General features: G+C 44.6%; 1 protein-coding gene across 1 annotated transcript in view; it reads right to left on the reverse strand.

Moving 5' to 3' along the window:
* Positions 1 to 1,841: 1,841 nt before the first annotated feature.
* The window catches only part of Cnksr1 (connector enhancer of kinase suppressor of Ras 1), a 460,720-nt gene continuing 443,948 nt past the window's right edge, over positions 1,842 to 18,613 (reverse strand). The window contains exon 15 of the transcript XR_015619562.1: positions 1,842 to 1,866. The gene's annotated coding sequence lies outside the window, so the exon portion shown is untranslated. The remainder of the gene's footprint in view (positions 1,867 to 18,613) is intronic.

The following is an 18,613-nucleotide window of genomic DNA, read 5'->3' on the forward strand; positions in this document are numbered from 1 at the left end:
CATAGTGTTCAAGGACACCCAGGACTACATAGAGAGCTCCTGTCTCAGAAGGGAGGCAGGAAGGGGGAGGGGGAGAAAAAGAGACAGAAACAGAGACAGAGACAGAGACAGAGAGACAGAGACAGAGAAAAATTTTAGGCAAGTTTTGGTAGCACACAGCTACAATTTTAGCACCTGGAAAGCAGAGGAAGAAGGCCAGCAGGGCTATACAGCAAGACCCTGCCTCAAACCTAATTTTCTGTCAGCATTCACTAGGTTCGGGCAAGAAGATTGCTGGGAGTTTGACACCAGCCTGGGCTACATAGTAAGTTTTCAAGTTATCCTTAGCTACAATGTAAGACAGTGTTTCAAACAAAACAAAACTAAACAAAACCGGGAAAGAACTAGGGAGATTTTTGGATGGGCTAAACACCTGCCATGCAGGAGTCAGAACCTGAGGTCAGAGTCTCAGAACGTGAACACCGAAGCTCGTTCTTGAAGAGAGATGGGAGGTAGAGTCAGGACAATCTCCAGAAGCTCATGGGCCTGCTAGCCTGGTATATCTACAACAGCAAACTAGAGATCCTTCTTTTTTTTTTTTTTTTTTTTTTTGGTTCTTTTTTTCGCAGCTGGGGACCAAACCCAGGGCCTTGAGCTTCCTAGGCAAGCGCTCTACCACTGAGCTAAATCCCCAACCCCTAGAGATCCTTCTTAAACAAGGGGAAGGTTTAAGACCTATCCGGACATTTCTTCTGACGTCCACACATGGACCCCCACGTCAAAAACCCTCCCACAGGAATATGCAAATAAACAAAAGGATTCAAACAACAGGAAAAATATTCTTTATGGATCTTCCTGGAGCTCTACATAGCAATGCCTTCTTCAAATGGATGAAGAGGGGGAGTGGTTTTTTTGTTTTGTTTTGTTTTTTTCTAGTGACTAAACCCAGGGCCTCATGACTACTAGGTAAACACTCTACTGTGAGGTTACATGCTTAACCCTCCCCTCAAAGAAACTTCCATACCACTGAACTATTTCTTTTTTTTTTTTTTTTTTTTCTGGAGCTGGGGACCGAACCCAGGGCCTTGCGCTTCCTAGGCAAGCGCTCTACCACTGAGCTAAATCCCCAACCCCACCACTGAACTATTAAGAGAAGATCTGGGGTTGGGGATTTAGCTCAGTGGTAGAGTGCTTGCCTAGGAAGCACAAGGCCCTGGGTTCCATCCCCAGCTCCAAAAAAAAGAACCAAAACAAACAAACAAACAAACAAACAAACAAAACCAGTAAGAGGAGAAGATCTAGAAAACAAATGCTCATGACTTTAGGTTCAAATCTTAATATCAAAAAAATAAAACAAAATAAAAGATAACTATGGAATAAGGTAGTTATGAAAGTAAATAGTGTAGAGTATCCATCTCCCACAAATTAGATAATAACAGCAGCCATTACGTGTGAGCCACATTGTCACTACTGCTTACGAAGTCATTTGATTGACACAAATATCACTGTTCTACAAGCAAAACCTGAAGGCTGACATAGACTAAGTATTCAAAAATAGCAATAGTAAGAAATAAGCCAGACTCCTCTCTCTTCTCTCTCTCTCTCTCTCTCTCTCTCTCTCTCTCTCTCTCTCTCTCTCTCTCTCAATGTCTGCCCATCTGTCTGTCTCCTTTTATGTTTTTTTTTTTTTTTTTTTTTTTTTTCCGGAGCTGGGGATCGAACCCAGGGCCTTGCGCTTCCTAGGTAAGCGCTCTACCACTGAGCTAAATCCCCAGCCCTCCTTTTATGTTTTGATGCAGACTCTCTACAGCTGGGCTTAAGCTGTCCTGTTTAAGCCTCTTTTTTTTTTTTTTTTTTTTCCCCGGAGCTGGGGATCGAACCCAGGGCCTTGCGCCTGCTAGGCAAGCGCTCTACCACTGAGCTAAATCCCCAACCCCCTGTTTAAGCCTCTTTAAGTACTTGGATTGTAAACGTCCACCACCACGCCCAGCTAAAACTCGACTTTCTTAAAAATTCTAAGTCCTGGCTTGTTTTGGGTTTTTTTATTTACACACATTAAAAAAATAGAGAGTAAATTTATAATGTTATCAGTGTACTTTTCCATTTGTTGCTATGTTGCTAGTATTATCATGTGTGTGTGTATACGTGAGCTACTGCACGCATGTCGAGGTCGAGGGACTCTTGGGAGACCGACCGTGACAAGGGATGGTCTTTCTTCTGTTGCACTGCTACTCCGGGCTGGCTCGCCCATGAGTTTCCAGGAGGTTGCTCACCTCTCGGCAGCTGTACTGAGATTAGACCATGCAGGGTATTTTCTGTGTAGGTTCAGAGATGGAGCACAAGTCGTCAAACTTACAGACACGTGCTCGCCCATGAGTTTCCAGGAGGTTGCTCACCTCTCGGCAGCTGTACTGAGATTAGACCATGCAGGGTATTTTCTGTGTAGGTTCAGAGATGGAGCACAAGTTGTCAAACTTACAGACACGTGATTTTATCCACAGAGCCATCTCCTCAGCCCAGGTCTAACACCTTTATTCAAAAAAAGATTTATTTCTTATTATTTTTATCTGTGTCTGTGTGTTGAGAGAATATCGCGTGTGTATGGGTGCCTGAGGAGAGCAGAACACCAGGTCCCCAGGAGTTGGAGTCATGAGCAGACTGATACAGGTGTTGAGAACCGAACTCTGGTCCTCTGAAAGAATGGGAAGTGCTCGTAACTGTGGCGCCATCTCTGCGGGATGACGTCACAGGTGAGGCAGGCACAAGATAGAAGGAGGCCTGTCATTGGACGACAACGAAGGATGGGCGGGAGAAAAGTTTGAAGAGGAAGAGACTGGAACGAAAGGAAGAAGAGATGGGAGAGAGAGGGAGAGAATCCCTGGCAGGACAATATGGTGGGTGACGTTAAGATTCCACGCTGTACCTTCACAGGTTGTTACAAATGTTTTTAAGGGATGGATGTGTATTGGGGTTTGTATGTTTAGGTGGGCAATTATATCTTATCAATTGGGCCAAAGGTTATTGTGTTGTGTGGTCTTTCATGTAGCGATTCAAGTGTAAGAAAGTGTGCGGCGGCTGGTCTGGGCCGCCACAGAGTTGGGATGTGTGTTTCTGGCATGAAAACCTGCCTTGGGAACTAGATAGGTAGAGAGATTGCTGCCAGGCTCAGAGAGAGGCCTTTGGCAGTGTGATATGGGATGGAGCAGAGCGGGTGAGATGCTTTGCTGACTGAGAATTAAGATATCCAGTAGAGGGGTTGGGGATTTAGCTCAGTGGTAGAGTGCTTGCCTAGCAACCGCAAGGCCCTGGGTTCGGTCCCCAGCTCCGAAAAAAAAGAAAAAAAAAAAAAGATATCCAGCAGATATCTTGGAGCACCTCAGTGCTGGACCTAGTGGATAAAAGACCACCATACTTTTTTTATTTTTTATATTTTTACAACAACACATCTCTCCAGCCCAAGCCTGAAACCCATGATCCTCGGACTTTCACCTCCAAAACACTCGATAAGGCACTGCTATGGCTGCCTTATCCTTCTCTTTTTTTTTTTTTTTTTTTTGGTTCTTTTTTTCGGAGCTGGGGACCGAACCCAGGGCCTTGCGCTTCTTAGGCAAGCGCTCTACCACTGAGCTAAATCCCCAACCCCATCCTTCTCTTATTTATCACACTTATTTATTTATTTTATTGTGCGTGCAGACATACAAGTGTCCAGGTGCAGGTATTGGGGTCACCAGACAAACTGTAGGACTCAGTTCTCTCCTTTTACCATCTCTGTCCCAGGGATTAAACTCATCAGCACGTGGCTTACCTACTGAGCCATCTTTCTGGCCATGATTATTATTATTATTATTATTATTATTATTATTATTATTATTATTATTATTATTAACAGCATTGAGATATCATTTCCATCATGGGCTGGAGAGATGGCTCAGCAGTTAAGAGCATGCCCTGTTCTAGAGGACCTGAGTTCAGTTCCCAGCACCCACAGTAGGTGGTTCAAACCACCTGTAACTCCAGCTTCAGGAGATGCCACACCCCTTGGCCTCCAGGGTCATCTGCACATGTATACACCCATATATAGAGACACAGAATTAAAAAATAATGAAAATAAATTATTTTTTAAAAGAAAACACAAAACAATATAGTCCTATCCAGAATTTCAGAACATTTCATCGCCCTGCAAAGAAATCCCATATTTTCAGCATTTTTACATGGCTCAAGGCCCTAGGTACAGTCCTACTTCCTGTGTATAGTGTTGCCTCTCACAGACATGTCATACAAATGGGAACACACTATGTGTGTTGGAGAGTCTCCCCCTTCCATTTCTACACAGGCTAACGATGCAGCCTTCTGTTGCACTTCCTCTCCCTTCTCCCTGGGACTCAAGCTGGCTGGCACTTGGCCAAGCTTCCTCCAGGCACTGCTGGTGCTGCCACCTTATGCCCGTTTCTTGAAACAGTGGACGGTGGGTCAAGCTCCCTCTGTATCCAAGACCCCTGCTCTTCCACCACTCTCTGGCAATCAGGGCTGTGACACGGGACAGAGTGTCTCCAGGAGAGGTCAAGGGTGTGCTGCCTTAGGACGATGTCTGTCCCAGGTGCCTGCAAAGGACTAAGAGGGAGAGAAAGAGGCATGTGCGTGTGTGCAGATGCACGCGGGGCTCAGGGGAACTCCGTAGCCGTACGCTCTCTTCCTGATTCTCTTGGCTCCCAGATCTCGTTTCCCCATGTCGCTCTTCAGGGACCGGGGGAGCTTACCCTCTCTCCATGCTTTTTTCCACCTGGGCTGATGCTGTTGCCACTTCCAGGGGTCACTACAATGGTATTTGGACATCGGCATGCATAGGTTACGTCTATTGCTAAAATAGGGCAAAGGCGCTCTAAAGAGACAGCCCATGCAGAGCAAAGCAAATTAGTTTTTCTGTTCCCCTAAGTGGAGATGTTCTTTTTCTCATAGAGGAAGCTCCCCAATGCCGAGTTCTTGTCATGAAGTATATCTGAACTGAATATCATCCCAAAGACAGCAAGAGTGACACGTCCCCAGATGCTGGAGCCTGCATCTGCCACCCTCTGTGAGGTGACAGGGGAGCATGTTAACAAACGACCTTTTAGGTTATTATTCACCATTCTTCCGCAGTGACCCATGTCTCTCTCTACTCCGCATTCTCGCTCCTGGGGAGGACAGTTCAAACTCAAGCTCAAGTGTGCTCTGCCATTCTTTTATATTTGTTTGAAAAACGTAAGACAGCTCTGCAGGGACAGCTGCCAAGCATGAGGACACGAGTTCAATACCTGGGACCCACATAGTAGAAGGAGAGAGTTGACTCCTGCAAGTTGTCCTCTGACCTCACACACTAAATAAGTTGTTGTTTTGTTTTTTGAGACAGGGTCTTTCTACAAGCCTTCGACTGTCCCGAAACTCACTATGTAGACCAGGCTAGTCTCAAGCTCAGAGATCTGCCTGCCTCTGTCTCCCAAGTGCTGAAATTAAAGATGTGCACCACTACTGGCTGACTTAGAGGACAACTTTTCTCCTTCCAGTGGGTTCCAGGAATCAAACTCTGGTTATCCAGCTTCGGCAGCAAGCTTTTTCACAGGCTGAGCCAACGTGCTGACCTATGAAAGCTATTTCTTTCTCTGTTTTTGTTTGTTTTTTCGAGACAGGGTTTCTCTGTGTATAGCCCTGGCTGTCCTGGAACTCACTCTGTAGACCAGGCTGGCCTCAAACTCAGAGACTCACCTGCCTCTGCCTCCTCAGTGCTGGGATTAAAAGTATGCATCACCACTGCCCGGCCATGAAAGTTATCTCTAAAAATATTTACTGTATATAGAAAGAGCAGCTTAATAACTCAGCTGGAATTGGGTCTGGTTGCACACACCTTTAATCCCAGCATTCTGGAGGCAGAGGCCGGTGTATCTCTGTGAGTTCAAGGTCAGCCAGTACAAAACAAGTCCAGGACAGCCAGAGCTGGTTAAAACCCTGTCTTGAAAAACAAAAACAGGGGCTGGAGAGATGGCTCAGTGGTTGGGAGCAATGGCTGTTCTTCCAGAGGTCCTGAGTTCAATTCCCAGCAACCACATGGTGGTTCACAACCATCTGTAATGGGATCCAATGCCCTCTTCTGGTGTGTCTGAAGACAGCTACAGTGTACTCATCATATACATAAAATAAATAAAATATTTAAAAAAACAAAAACAAAAACAAACAAACAAACAAACAAAAACAATAAAAAACAAAAACAAAACAAAACAACAACAAAGCAAAACAAAAACAAAAAACCTGAAACTTACCTGGAGCTGAGTGTGCAGACCTTTAATCTCCGTGCCCTGGGGGTCTGGAGGCAGAGGCAGGTGGATCTCTGTGAGTTTAAGGCCAGGGCAATGTAGAGAGAGTCCCAAACAAACAAATAACAAGAGAATAGGAATGGAAGCTCTGGAGATTCACATTAAATTGCAATTTTACATGTTCAATGTCAAATATATGTTATGGTTGGCCTTCTACTCAGAGATCGGTCTGTGGAGTTTTCTCTAACAACTAATGTATATGCATTTAAAAAAAATTTTAGTCACAACATTTTTGTTAGCAAGGCACGATAAGTACATAGCTGTAATTCCAGCACACAGAGGCATGAGAGGCAAGAGTTGAAGATTCCCCTCAATACATAGTGAGTTAGAGGCTACATGTGATCCTGTCTCTAAACAAAACAGCAAAATTCCAAAAGGAAAAAAAAAAAACAAAACCCTATTTGAGAAGCAGCAAAAGTGTGATCAAAAGTTCAAGATTATTCTCAGCAACTTAGCAGGTTTGAGGCTGGGATAGATGACGCCCTGGCCCAAAAGTAGAGAACAGTAGTGTTTGGAGGGGAGGTGTAACTACACAATACATCTCGGGATTAGCATGCTATCCTTAGCATAATGAGTCATGGGTGGATGGGTAGATTGTAGGTATTTAGACAGACAGACAGACAGACAGATAGATGAGGACCGATTGTCCATTATGCCAAACTAACATAGCTCCTTGACAATAAACAAGCACAATGAAGTATATAATACTCCACTTTAGATTTGTAGAAAATTCAGGCAAATGAACATAAAACAACTTTCCCAAACTTGTAGTAGTATTAAACAGAATAACTAAGACTCAAAATCAAATTTTTTTCTTTTTTTTCTCTCTTTTTTTTTTTTTTTTTTTTTTTTGGAGCTGGGGACCGAACCCAGGGCCTTGCGTTTCCTAGGCAAGCGCTCTACCACTGAGCTAAATCCCCAACCCCTCAAAATCAAATTTTGAAATAAAAAAATCTTGATTTTACTAATGTATTTTTACTACAAAAGAGCCATTCAGGTTTCATAAGGTCGGGAAGGCGACAGCCCTGTGCAGCGGGCAACTGGTCGTCCTGGTGAATAGGACTCTGGGCTCCTTCCGTGGGGCCGTTTGCCCCTTTCCTAGGCTTTGTGCCTTGGGTGCAAGATCAGAGTTTAGTGTCAGGGTTTCTGAGGCGTCCTCTGGAGTTGCTGCTGCAGACAGGAGTGGGAAAGGCAACCAGACAGCCTAGGAATTGAAGGGGACGGAGGACACTTGGCTGCCCTCAGGATGGGAGGACTTGGAGTGGCCATTCTTCCAACTCTACACACTTCACCCAATTCTGTCTTTATTTCATTTTCTCTCTTTATTTCATTTTCTCTCTTTCTTTCTTTCTTTCTTTCTTTCTTTCTTTCTTTCTTTCTTTCTCTCTTCCTTCCTTCCTTCTTTCCCTTTTTATCTTTCTTTTATTTTTTACTTTTATTTAGTTTGATTTTGTTTTTTGAGAGGGTTTCTCTGCATTTCCCTGCCTGTCCAGGAACCTGATCTGTAGACCTGGCTAGCTTCAAACTCACATAGATCTGCCTGCCTCTGCCTCCTTTAATCCCAGTACTCCCACTCTGTGCTGGGATTAAAGGAATGCACCACCACTACCCAGTCCTACCTCTTTCTAGGTCAGACCTAGACATGTAGTCTCAAAGCCTGTATTTCTGCCATCAACTGGGGCTGCCTTCTTTATACCCTTACTTATCAATCTCAGAGACGAGTGTACAGTGGTGGCCAACTTGACTGTGGATCCACTGGTAAGAAATGTCAACTAGTGCCGGGCGGTGATGGTGTGCACACCTTTAATCCCAGCACTAGAGAGAGTAGGCAAGTGGATCTCTGAGTTCAAGGCCAGCCAGCCTAGTCTACAGAGTGAGTTCCAGGACAGCCAGGGCTACACAAAAAAACCCTGCCTCAAAAAAAAAAAAAAAATTATTTGTAGACCAGAGAGGTGGCTTAGAGAATCAAAGGCCCTTGTCCCAGGCCTGATGACATTAATTTCTAAGTTCAGTCCTAGGAAGGGGTGGGTGGATGGGTGAGGGAACACCCTCATAGAAGAAGGGGGAGGGGGAGGGGATAGGTGGTTTATGGACAGGAGACCGGGAAAGGGAATAACATTTGAAATGTAAATAAATAAAAAAAAATATCCAATTTTAAAAAAAGTTCAGGGGTTGGGGATTTGGCTCAGTGGCAGAGCACTTGCCTAGGAAGCGCAAGGCCTTGGGTTCGGTCCCCAGCTCCGGAAAAAAAAGAACCAAAAAAAAAAAAAAAAAAAAAGTTCAATCCCTAGGACCCACATGACGGGAAGAGAGAGCCAACTTCCACAAGTTGTCCTCTGACCTCCAAATACCAACTTAGATGCACATACATATGTGTGCACACGCAGTAAATTTTGTTTTAATTAAAAAGTTGTTATTGTGTACGGTATGTGTATTGGGGTGCATATGAAACTGTGTGGAGAGGGGGCCAGAGGATACCTTTTAGAATCAGTTCTAGCCACTGAACTCAGGTCATCAGGCTTGGGTGGCAAGAACGAAGTTGCAGGTATTTTCTGAGATAGAATCAGATGGTCCCCACTGCAGACTATGCTGAGACGGGCACAGGAGGTCCAGTTGCAAAGCCCATGTCCTACTGTCATCCTGACCATAGCACAAACATCTGGGTGTGGCTGGAGAACAGCAGAGCCCAATTACAAAGGCAGAGCCTGGGGGTTGGGGATTTAGCTCAGTGGTAGAGCACTTGCCTAGCAAGCGCAAGGCCCTGGGTTCGGTCCTCAGCTCCGGGAAAAAAAAAAAAAGGCAGAGCCTGGATAAACTGATAGCCATGGCTTGCTAGGGTCATATCCCAGGCTGACCTTGAACTTACTATATTGCTGAGGATGACCTTGAACCCCTGATCCCAGGGTTTCCTGCCGATGAGGAAAACACCACACCAACTTGAATTGCAGCTCAGTGCTAGAGGTGTCCCCTGAAGGGGCTATGGTCAGTCTTTTGCTTCTCTCTCTCCTCTCTCTCTCTCTCTCTCTCTCTCTCTCTCTCTCTCTCTCTCTCTCTCTCTCTGCCTCCTGGAGGCCATCAGTACTTTTACTCCTCGCTGTGATACTCTCTGCCTTGGGAGCACCAGAAGCAAAGGAGTCGATGACCACAGACGTACATCTCTGAAGCCGTGAGCCAAAATCCAGTGTTCTGCTTCTCAAGCTGTTGTCTTTGGTGTTTGTCACACTGACAGACGGCTTACAACCCTCATGAAGAAGTTGGAGCCACAGTACCCCCAACCTCTGACTCAGAAACTATGGGAGGTATGTTTTAAGTTGCTAAATTTGGGAGACTTGTTGTGGTTAGTTTTCTTTCTTTTTTCTCTTTTTCTTCCTTTCTTTCTTTTTCTTTTTTCTTTTTTAGAAACAGGGTTTCTCTGTGCAGCCCTGGCCATCCTAGAGCTCTATAGATTAGGCTGGGCCTCGAACTCACAGAAATCTACCTACCTCCATTTCCCAAACTCTGGGATTAAAGATGTGCTCCACCAATGGCTCCTTGAACATTCCAAAGCTCCTCTGCACCTCCTGAGTACTGGCGTACAGGCCTTCACTACTTCACCAGGTTTCTTGTGACTCTGGGATACACATAACTCTGAGGATCTCTGAGTTTGAGGCCATCTTGGTCCATATACTGAGTTCCGGGACAGCCGGAGCTAGGTAGAGAGACCCTGTCTCGAAAAACTAAAACCAACCCAGCAAGCATAAATCCTGAAAGTTCTCAGGAATAAAAGCAGTACGTGAGGCTGTAGGTAGGCTCTTGTGGAGAGGATTTTTGTTCCCGTTTGGTGACAAAGTCTTGTTTCATAGTCTAGGCTGGCCTTGAATTCCCAATCCTCTTTTCTCAGCATCTCAAGCACTGAGACGAGAGGCGGATGCTACCACACGGTCCTTAATTCTATATTGTTTCAGTCATCTCCCGACTCCTTAGTTTTTGTCAACTTGATATAAGCTAGAGTCATCTAGAAAGAGGGAAGCTCGTTGAGAAAATGTTTCCATTCGCTTGGCCCATTGGTAAGTCTACAAGTGCACTTTCTTGATTAATAGTTGCTGGGAATAGGCCCAGCCCATTGTGAAAGCTGCCACCCCAGAAAGGTGATCCTCAATTGTACAAGACAGATTGCCGAACAAGCTAGGAGGAGGAAGCCAGCAAACTTCAGCTCCTGCGTAAAATTCCTGCTCTGACTTTCCTTCTTGATATACCCTAAGCTATAAGAGATAAAATAGGGCCTGGGGATTTAGCTCAGTGGTAGAGCGCTTGCCTAGGAAGCGCAAGGCCCTGGGTTCGGTCCCCAGCTCCGGAAAAAAAAAAAAAAAAAAAAAAAGAGAGGAAATAAACCCTTTCTTCCCCAAGCATTTTATCATAGCAATAGAAAACAAACTAAGTCTCCATCACTGGGGCAGAAACTACATTTAATTTCATTAAGCAAAACTGCCACATTCAGTAGTGCACTAAACGAACCAATCAGTTTGTGGATGGGCTACAAGGTGATTTTCTGTAGAACTCTTCAAGATTTAAATGCTGCCCCATCCCCTCAGTTTGTAAGGCCATGCATGGCGGTATAAATCTTTTTTTTTTTTTAAGATTTTATTTATTCATTTTATATATGATGAGTACATTGTCACTGTCTTCAGACACACCAGAAGAGGGCATCAGATCTTGTTACAGACGATTGTGAGCCACCATGTGGTTGCTGGGATTTGAACTCATGACCTCTGGAAGAGCAGTCAGTGCTCTTAACCGCTGAGCCATCTCTCCCGCCCGGCGGTATAAATCTTTAATCCCAGCACTCCGGAGGCAGATCTCTTGTGAGTTCCAGGCTAGCCAAGGCTACACAGTATAGTTGAGATAATGTATTTGAGGATGGAGTAGACACTGAGACCTGGGTTCAAGTCCCAACCATGAAGGACAACAAAAACAAACTGGGCTAAGGAGACAGTTCAGCTGGGAAAGTACTTGCTAGGTACGATGAAAACCCAAGTCAGTCCATAGCCCTCATGTAAAACAGCCAGGCATGGCGGCATGCATCTGTCACCCCACAGCTGGGAGGTAAAGACCATCTGTAGGGAATGCATGCTGTGGACATAGGCATGGCCGGTCAAGGACAGCCGTGCCTCAGCCTCATGGGAGGCTGTATCCCTTCCTGGGTAAACTTTGCTATTCCTCTGGTCTGAGAGTGAATGCTGACAGTATGTGCTTTCTCCCTCTTGATCTTTACCGCCTGAAGACTGCTCTGCCATGGGGAGAGCTCTCACCGAGATAACGAAGGCTGCCACTGAGCTGTATGCACTAACGCTCTGGTTCAACTGCATAATAAGAGTGCAGAGTTACCAGGACTCTCCATTAGAGAGTCCAAGCTGCCTGAGTCCAGCTCTTCTGTTCATAGGTCTGTGTGTCTGTCCTTTCTTCATGCCCTAGACACCCGTTAAGTCAGTCTCTTGAGCTGTGCAAGAACAAGGCATAGGTAGATCACTAGGTCTTGCTGGCCTGGCGGCCTAGCAGAATCAGAGAGTTCTAGGCCTGGTTTTTTGTTTAAAAAAAAAAAAAAGTGTAGAAAGATTAACTTGTGTGTTACGTGGATGCATTGCATCATCAGCTGACAACTAAAAAGCCTATGGCCTATGGCTTAGACGGGAAATAGAGGTGGGATATCCAGGAGGGAGAAAAGATTCTGGGAGGGAACCAGGAGGGATATTCACCGGGAAGATGTAACGAGACATGGTACCTGGGCACACTCTGTGGCAAAATGTAGGCTAGAATTCATGGGATATTTAAAGTTGTGTCTAGTCAGAGAAAAGCCTAGCTGTATGGCCGAGGTTTTGTAAATATATTTTCAGTCTGAGTGTTACTTGTGGGTGCCTGGGGCTGGGAGGAAAACCAAGGACTAACTTCTACAAAATGGCACCCAACTTGGGACTTGAGGGGTGTGTGTGTGTGTGTGTGTGTGTGTGTGTGTGTGTGAATAGTTAGTTTTGAAAAAGCTAGTTGTAGCATTTATTGGATAAATAGATCTACAAACAAAGAACAAATGTGAATGGCTCCTAAGGAACAATACCTAAAGCTGACTACTTCTGGTATGAAACACACACACAGTCACACACACACACACACACACACACACTCACACACACACACACTGTTGTTGTGATGGCATGTGTTGGTAAAGACAGACCTGGGAGGTAGAGACAGGAGTATCAGGAGTTTAAAGTCATCGTTTATAGCAGGAACAGCAGGGCCACCTCTATGTAAATGCTGCACTCTCTTCCACAGGCAACTGTAAAAAAAAGTCTCTCCTGCAGGAGGACCAAATTGAGGACTGCCTAAGAGACCAAAGATTGCTGGTGTAGACAATACCACCCTTCAGGAACTGCTGTTTAAAAGAGATGCTTTCTTGGGACCCATGGAGCGCGGGTGGAGGACATTAAAGGAGCTTGCGGCAGTGTCTCTCACCTGCTCCCAGAGTCTGTGTCACTGACTCTGCACCACCTCACCTCAAAGTGAGCAGTTCAAGGCACAGGCAACAATGTTTGATGGCATAGCAAGTTCAAGGCTATGAGAAACACTGCCTTTCAAAAAAATAAATAAATAAAACAATCATAAAAACAAAACAAAACAAAACGGGGCTGGGGATTTAGCTCAGTGGTAGAGCGCTTACCTAGGAAGCGCAAGGCCCTGGGTTCAGTCCCCAGCTCCGAAAAAAAGAACCAAAAAAAAAAAAAAAAAAACACAAACAAACAGAGAAGGCTGAAGGCTGGGTGCTAATTCAGAGAGCTGCTGACTGGGCATAGGAATTTGAGTTCAAACTCCAGAATCCACATAGAAAAGCCCAGCATGGTGGGAATGCATGCTTATAATCTCACGACAGGGGAGGCAGAGACAAATAGATCCTGGGAGCTCACTGGCCGCTCAGTTTGGCCTCAGGTGTAAAAGCTGAGCATGTATGTGGTAGCCTTTAAACCCAGCACTCGGAAGGCCGAGGCAGGCAGATCTCGGTGACTTTGAGACCAGCCTGGTCTACAGAGTGAGTTTGAGGACAGCTAGAGCCACACAAAAACCATCTCAAAACAGAAGAACAGCAGGCAGATGGCTCCTGAGGGACGACTCCTGAAGCCGATGCTGACCTCCACATACGTCCTCATACAATGCATAACTACCATCAGCCATCAAAGGGACTGGGACTCGCACACGCTTCCTTTCACAAGCTATGGCGGTTTGAGGGGTTCTGTCTCACATTAACCTGTTAAGCTGAATTCAAGCTTTTAGTAAAATCACCTTATCCTCAACCAGCTTTTTAGTAAATGAGACTCAGACCGAGGTTTATTTTACTTGGGCCTTGACAATTACCAGGGGTCACCCCTAATCTACTAACTGCAGGCCTGGCCACCTCCCCAGCGGTGTATCCCAGATTCTTGCTATTTCTCCTGGCTACGTGTTCATGGTCCCTCATGGCGGCTTCCTCCTCCCCCTCCTTTTTCCTTTACCCCTATCAGGTCACTCCAAACCCACCCGCCTCCAATCCCTCCAGAAACTGGCTGTAGCCAATTTTACTTAACCAATAGTTTTTGTTTGTTTGTTTGTTTGTTTGTTTGTTTGTTTTGAGCTGAGGACTGAACCCAGGGCCTTTCGATTACTAGGCAAGCGCTCTACCACTGAGCTAAATCCCCAACCAACCAATAGTTTTAAATCAAAGAACAAGGTTTGTACAACGGAAGTTTGTAACTGTGAGAAGTCACTCATAGGCCTGGAGTAATTCTTTGGGTATAGAATTTAGCATTACGGGGTTGGGGATTTAGCTCAGTGGTAGAGCACTTGCCTAGCAAGCCCAAGGCCCTGAGTTCAGTCCCCAGCTCCAAAAAAAAGAAAAAAAAAATTTAGCATTACAATACATAGCAACAGACCAAACCTCAACAATGCCCCTTTTTCATCTAAATTAAAAGGCTCTTTCTCTTATAGTAATAAACAACATACCCCAGGAACAATTATGAAGTTATGAAAATTATTAACAAAAGTTACATACAAATAATTCAGTCTTCTTGCATTTGGCTGCTCAGGAGAAAATAGTTTATTATCTAACTTATCCTGGTGAATTCAGAGTTCTGTTTCTAAATCAATTTCTATCCTAACTTGTATTCTACTCCTAAAATTACCTTCTTAGACCCAGAGTGTCCTTCTAGATCCTAAACAACTTTATCTCATAGTAGGATTACAACTATTTAGTCTTCAACCCCATCAGAGATATGAGAAGGAATAAATATCACTTGAGTTTGCAGGAAGCATAGGGAGGCAGCCTCCAAAAACCATAGAGATGACAGAGATAGAAACAACAAGGGAGAAAGAGAGAGAGGAAGAAGCCACCAGAAAAGGAGAAGGCGAATGGAGGAGAAGCCCTCACGGGTTAGATGTGTCGTGAAAACATGGCCAATTGGAGTTGGCAGCCCAGATGCAGTAAAGTAAGTAATAACTCAGGGGTGTTGATAGGAAATTAGATTCTAATAGCATAGGGGGTAGATAGCTGCACAGCTCTTTGGTTGTTTAAGGCTTATTGTAAACAGTAAGAGTTGTGTGTCTTTTTTCCCGGAACCGAGTGATCGAGGGGTTAGAAAATGGCTCATCTGGGTTGGCACTCACTACAGTGCTACCCCAGGGAGTAGAGACAAGAGGGTTGCAAGTTTGAAACAGACTTGGAGAACAGAGCAAGACCCTGTCTCAAAAATAAATGTCGTGCGTGGTAGTATATGCCCAAAATCTCACCACTTGAGAGGCTAAGGCAGGGGGATTGCTATGAGTTTGAGGTAAGAATTAGCTACAATAGCATAACCTTGTTAAAAAAAATTACTTTAAAAAAAACCTTTTAGGGGGTTGGGGATTTAGCTCAGTGGTAGAGCGCTTGCCTAGGAAGCGCAAGGCCCTGGGTTCGGTCCCCAGCTCCGAAGGAAAAAAAAAAAAAAAAAAAAAAAAAAAACCTTTTAGGGGTTGGGGATTTAGCTCAGTGGTAGAGCGCTTGCCTAGCAAGTGCAAGGCCCTGGGTTCGGTCCCCAGCTCCAAAAAAAAGAAAAAACAACAAAAAAAAAACCTTTTAATAATGTTTCTTTATTAAACCATTTGTTTTTAATCCTTTTTTGTTGTTTGTTTTGTTTTTATTGTTTGGGGGCGTTTTGGTTGTTTTATTTTGTTTTTGAGACAGGGGTTCTCTGTGTAGCCCTGGCTATCCTGAAACTCTTTCTGTAGATCAAGCTGGCCTCGGGGATTTGGCGGTCTGTTCACCTCTGCCTCCCATGTGCTGCGATTAAGGTGCGTTCCCCCACTGCCCAGTTAAACCATTTGTTTGAGAGGCAGAGGTTCACTCTGTGCTCAGGCTAGCCTGAAATGTATGGACCCCATGAAAGCCTCAAACAATCATCTTGCTTTGGCCTTCTGGCCCCTGGGATTAAAAGGAGGGCAACAGGAGATCAGAGAAAGGAAAAGAGTTCCTCTTGGGTTTGCTGCACTTCTAGTTTGCAGCTGGAGGGCACAGGACATGAAAACGTGCATAGGACATTTGTAGATGTTGCAACTGCATTTGCTGAACTAACAAATCCAAAGCCACTAGGTCCAGGTTCTTCAGGTTAGCAGGAGTTGCCTGGAGTGAGGATCCCACTCAACACATACAGAAGACTCAAATGCTAACAGATAATGAGCTTGATTCATGAGAGTACAGTGAAATGGGGATCGCAACGCCTCGGGATCGCGCACTGCAGCACACGCAGAAAGGGCTATGCTGTAAGAATGGGTACTGTGGTATCAACAAGCCAACACACCAGCAGATTTATTTTATTTTATTTTATTTTATTTGAAAGAGGCATGCACACAGCACGGGTGAGCCTCAAACTAACCATGAAGCCAAGACCTTGATCCTCCCACTTTACCTCCGAGTGCTGAGACTGTAGGTTCTACTGTCATACCAGGCTCATACAGTGCTAACACAGAGCTCTGGCTTCATGAGCGCTGGGCAGGCACTCTCTCCATTGAACTGCATAGGTCAGCCAATGGGAAAGGGGGATTACATTATGTCAGTATTCGAATTGACAAGATTAGAACCCAGCAAAGTGGTCCATTCTGAATCAACCAGGGCTGCTTTATTCAAGCTGCATAAGTATGCACACCAATCAAAAGGGCCAGAGCATCAGTTGACTTAGCCATGGCTGAAAGTAGAATTCATCCATTTTCTCCTTAATCTCTACTACCTACTGCAGTGGCTTCAGATTAATGCACACCCTCCTGTCCATACCAAGTCCCATCATTGAAAGAATGAGACCCGATCCTCCACAGGCAGCCTTTTGATCGGGTGGTGAACTTTTAAGGTCATATAGAAAGAAGTGCCATGAACCGGAAGCAATACGGAATCTATCTTAGATTGACAAAATATATCAACAACATGGAATATACATCCTGGTCAAAAAAAGAGAATGCAGGGGTTGGGGATTTAGCTCAGTGGTAGAGCGCTTGCCTAGCAAGCGGAAGGCCCTGGGTTCGGTCCCCAGCTTCAGAAAAAAAAAAAAAAAAAAAAAAAAAAAGTAAAAAAAAAAAAAAAAAAAAAGAGAATGCAGGGCTGACAAGATAGGTAAGGGTGCTTACTGCCAAGCACAGCACGCCAACCTCAGTTCAAACCTTGGGGCCCACATGATGAGAGGAGCCCAGCAAACTCATTCTTGAAGGGCTTTTTGTGTTAGAACTTTTATTTGTTTCTTTTTGAGGCAGGGTCATTCTATGTAGCCCAGGCTAGCCTCAGATTTGTAGGGATCCTGCAACCTTAGGCTCCGGAGTGCTGGGATTACAGGTGCACCACCACAGCAGCTAACATTTTTACATCAAGTGTAGCCAAAACCGGAAAGCCAAAGGTGCCCCCCATGGACCATGCTGTCTTGAAGAGGAGCCTTTAAGAACGCCAGAGGAGCCAGCACTGTACCCGTGATGTATGACCATAACATTCTTGTTCCGACTTGGTACTATGATGTTATCTCAGGTCCAGCCTGACTTGCTAACCCGGAGGGTTTCACTAGTTAGTCCTCAGAGAAGAGTAACTGATAGAAAGAAACTGTTGCTTGGGGTATGGTGGTTGGCCTTAAATCCCAGGCCTCAGCAAGCAGAAGCAGGCAGATATCTAACTTGGAGACCAGCCTGGTCTATAGAGCTAATTCCAGGACAGCTAGGAAACCCTGTCATGAAAAACTGAAAAAAAAATAAAAAAAAGAAGAAGAAGAAAAGAAAAAGAAAGTACAGAAAGCTCAGGAGAGCTCGGAAGCTTTCCCAGAAATAGTCACTTGTTATACCCAAATTAACATATTCAATATCATTATACAGTCTCAGCCTATGACAACAATCATTCATTCAACATATGTGATGTGTGACTTTCCTGGCATTATTCTAGATGTCAGAGATGCAATGCCAGGAGACAAAAGTCTCCACCATTAAGAGATTTAAATTTAGTGGCTGGAGGTTATCTAGATCTATTCTGTATATCACATATGTATCATGTAAAATACATATCATGTCATGAGCTTGTGCATTGGAAATGTGTGTGTGTGTATGTGTGTGTATGTGAGTATGTGTGTGTATGTGAGTATGTGTGTTTGTATGTGAGTGTACGTGTATATGTGTGTGTATGTGAGTGTGCGTGTGTATGTGTGTATACTGACATAAGTTCTCATGAATTCCAAGCTAGCTTCAAACTCTCTCTGTAGCTAAAGGTGACCAGGAGCTCCTGATCTTCCTGCTTTGATCATGCAAGTGCTCTGTCAAATAAGAACGAAGGCTAAGTCTTGACAATTGGATTAACACCATGAAGGTGCCTGGTGATTTGACCAGGGAAATTTTAGTTCAGTGGTAAGAACAAAACATAGTTAGGTCTCTAACTATGTCAAGAGATTGCCAGGAGAAAAACTCCAAACACAGAGTAGACAAACAAGAAAGGAAAGACGAATATAAGTTACCTGCATCATTCACAAACGTCACCCTCAGGAAAACAAGTGTCGAGTACACACCTGCAATGCTAGAGTTCAGGACACAGAGGCAAAGGGCTTGCCACAAGCTGAGGGCTAGCCTGAACCACATAGTAAGCTCTAGGCTAACCTGGTCCATAGAGTAAGAGTCTGCTTGAAAGAAAGAAAAGAAGGAAGGAAGGAAGGAAGGAAGTAAGGAAGGAAGGAGGAAAGGAAGGAAGAAAGAAAGAAAGGAGAAAGAGAGGGAGAGGCAGAGAATTTAAGTATGACAGGAGGAAA

This window comes from Rattus norvegicus, chromosome 5 (assembly GCF_021556685.1).
Source record: "Rattus norvegicus strain SHRSP/BbbUtx chromosome 5, alternate assembly SHRSP_T2T, whole genome shotgun sequence".
Classification (NCBI taxonomy): Eukaryota; Metazoa; Chordata; class Mammalia; order Rodentia; family Muridae; genus Rattus; species Rattus norvegicus.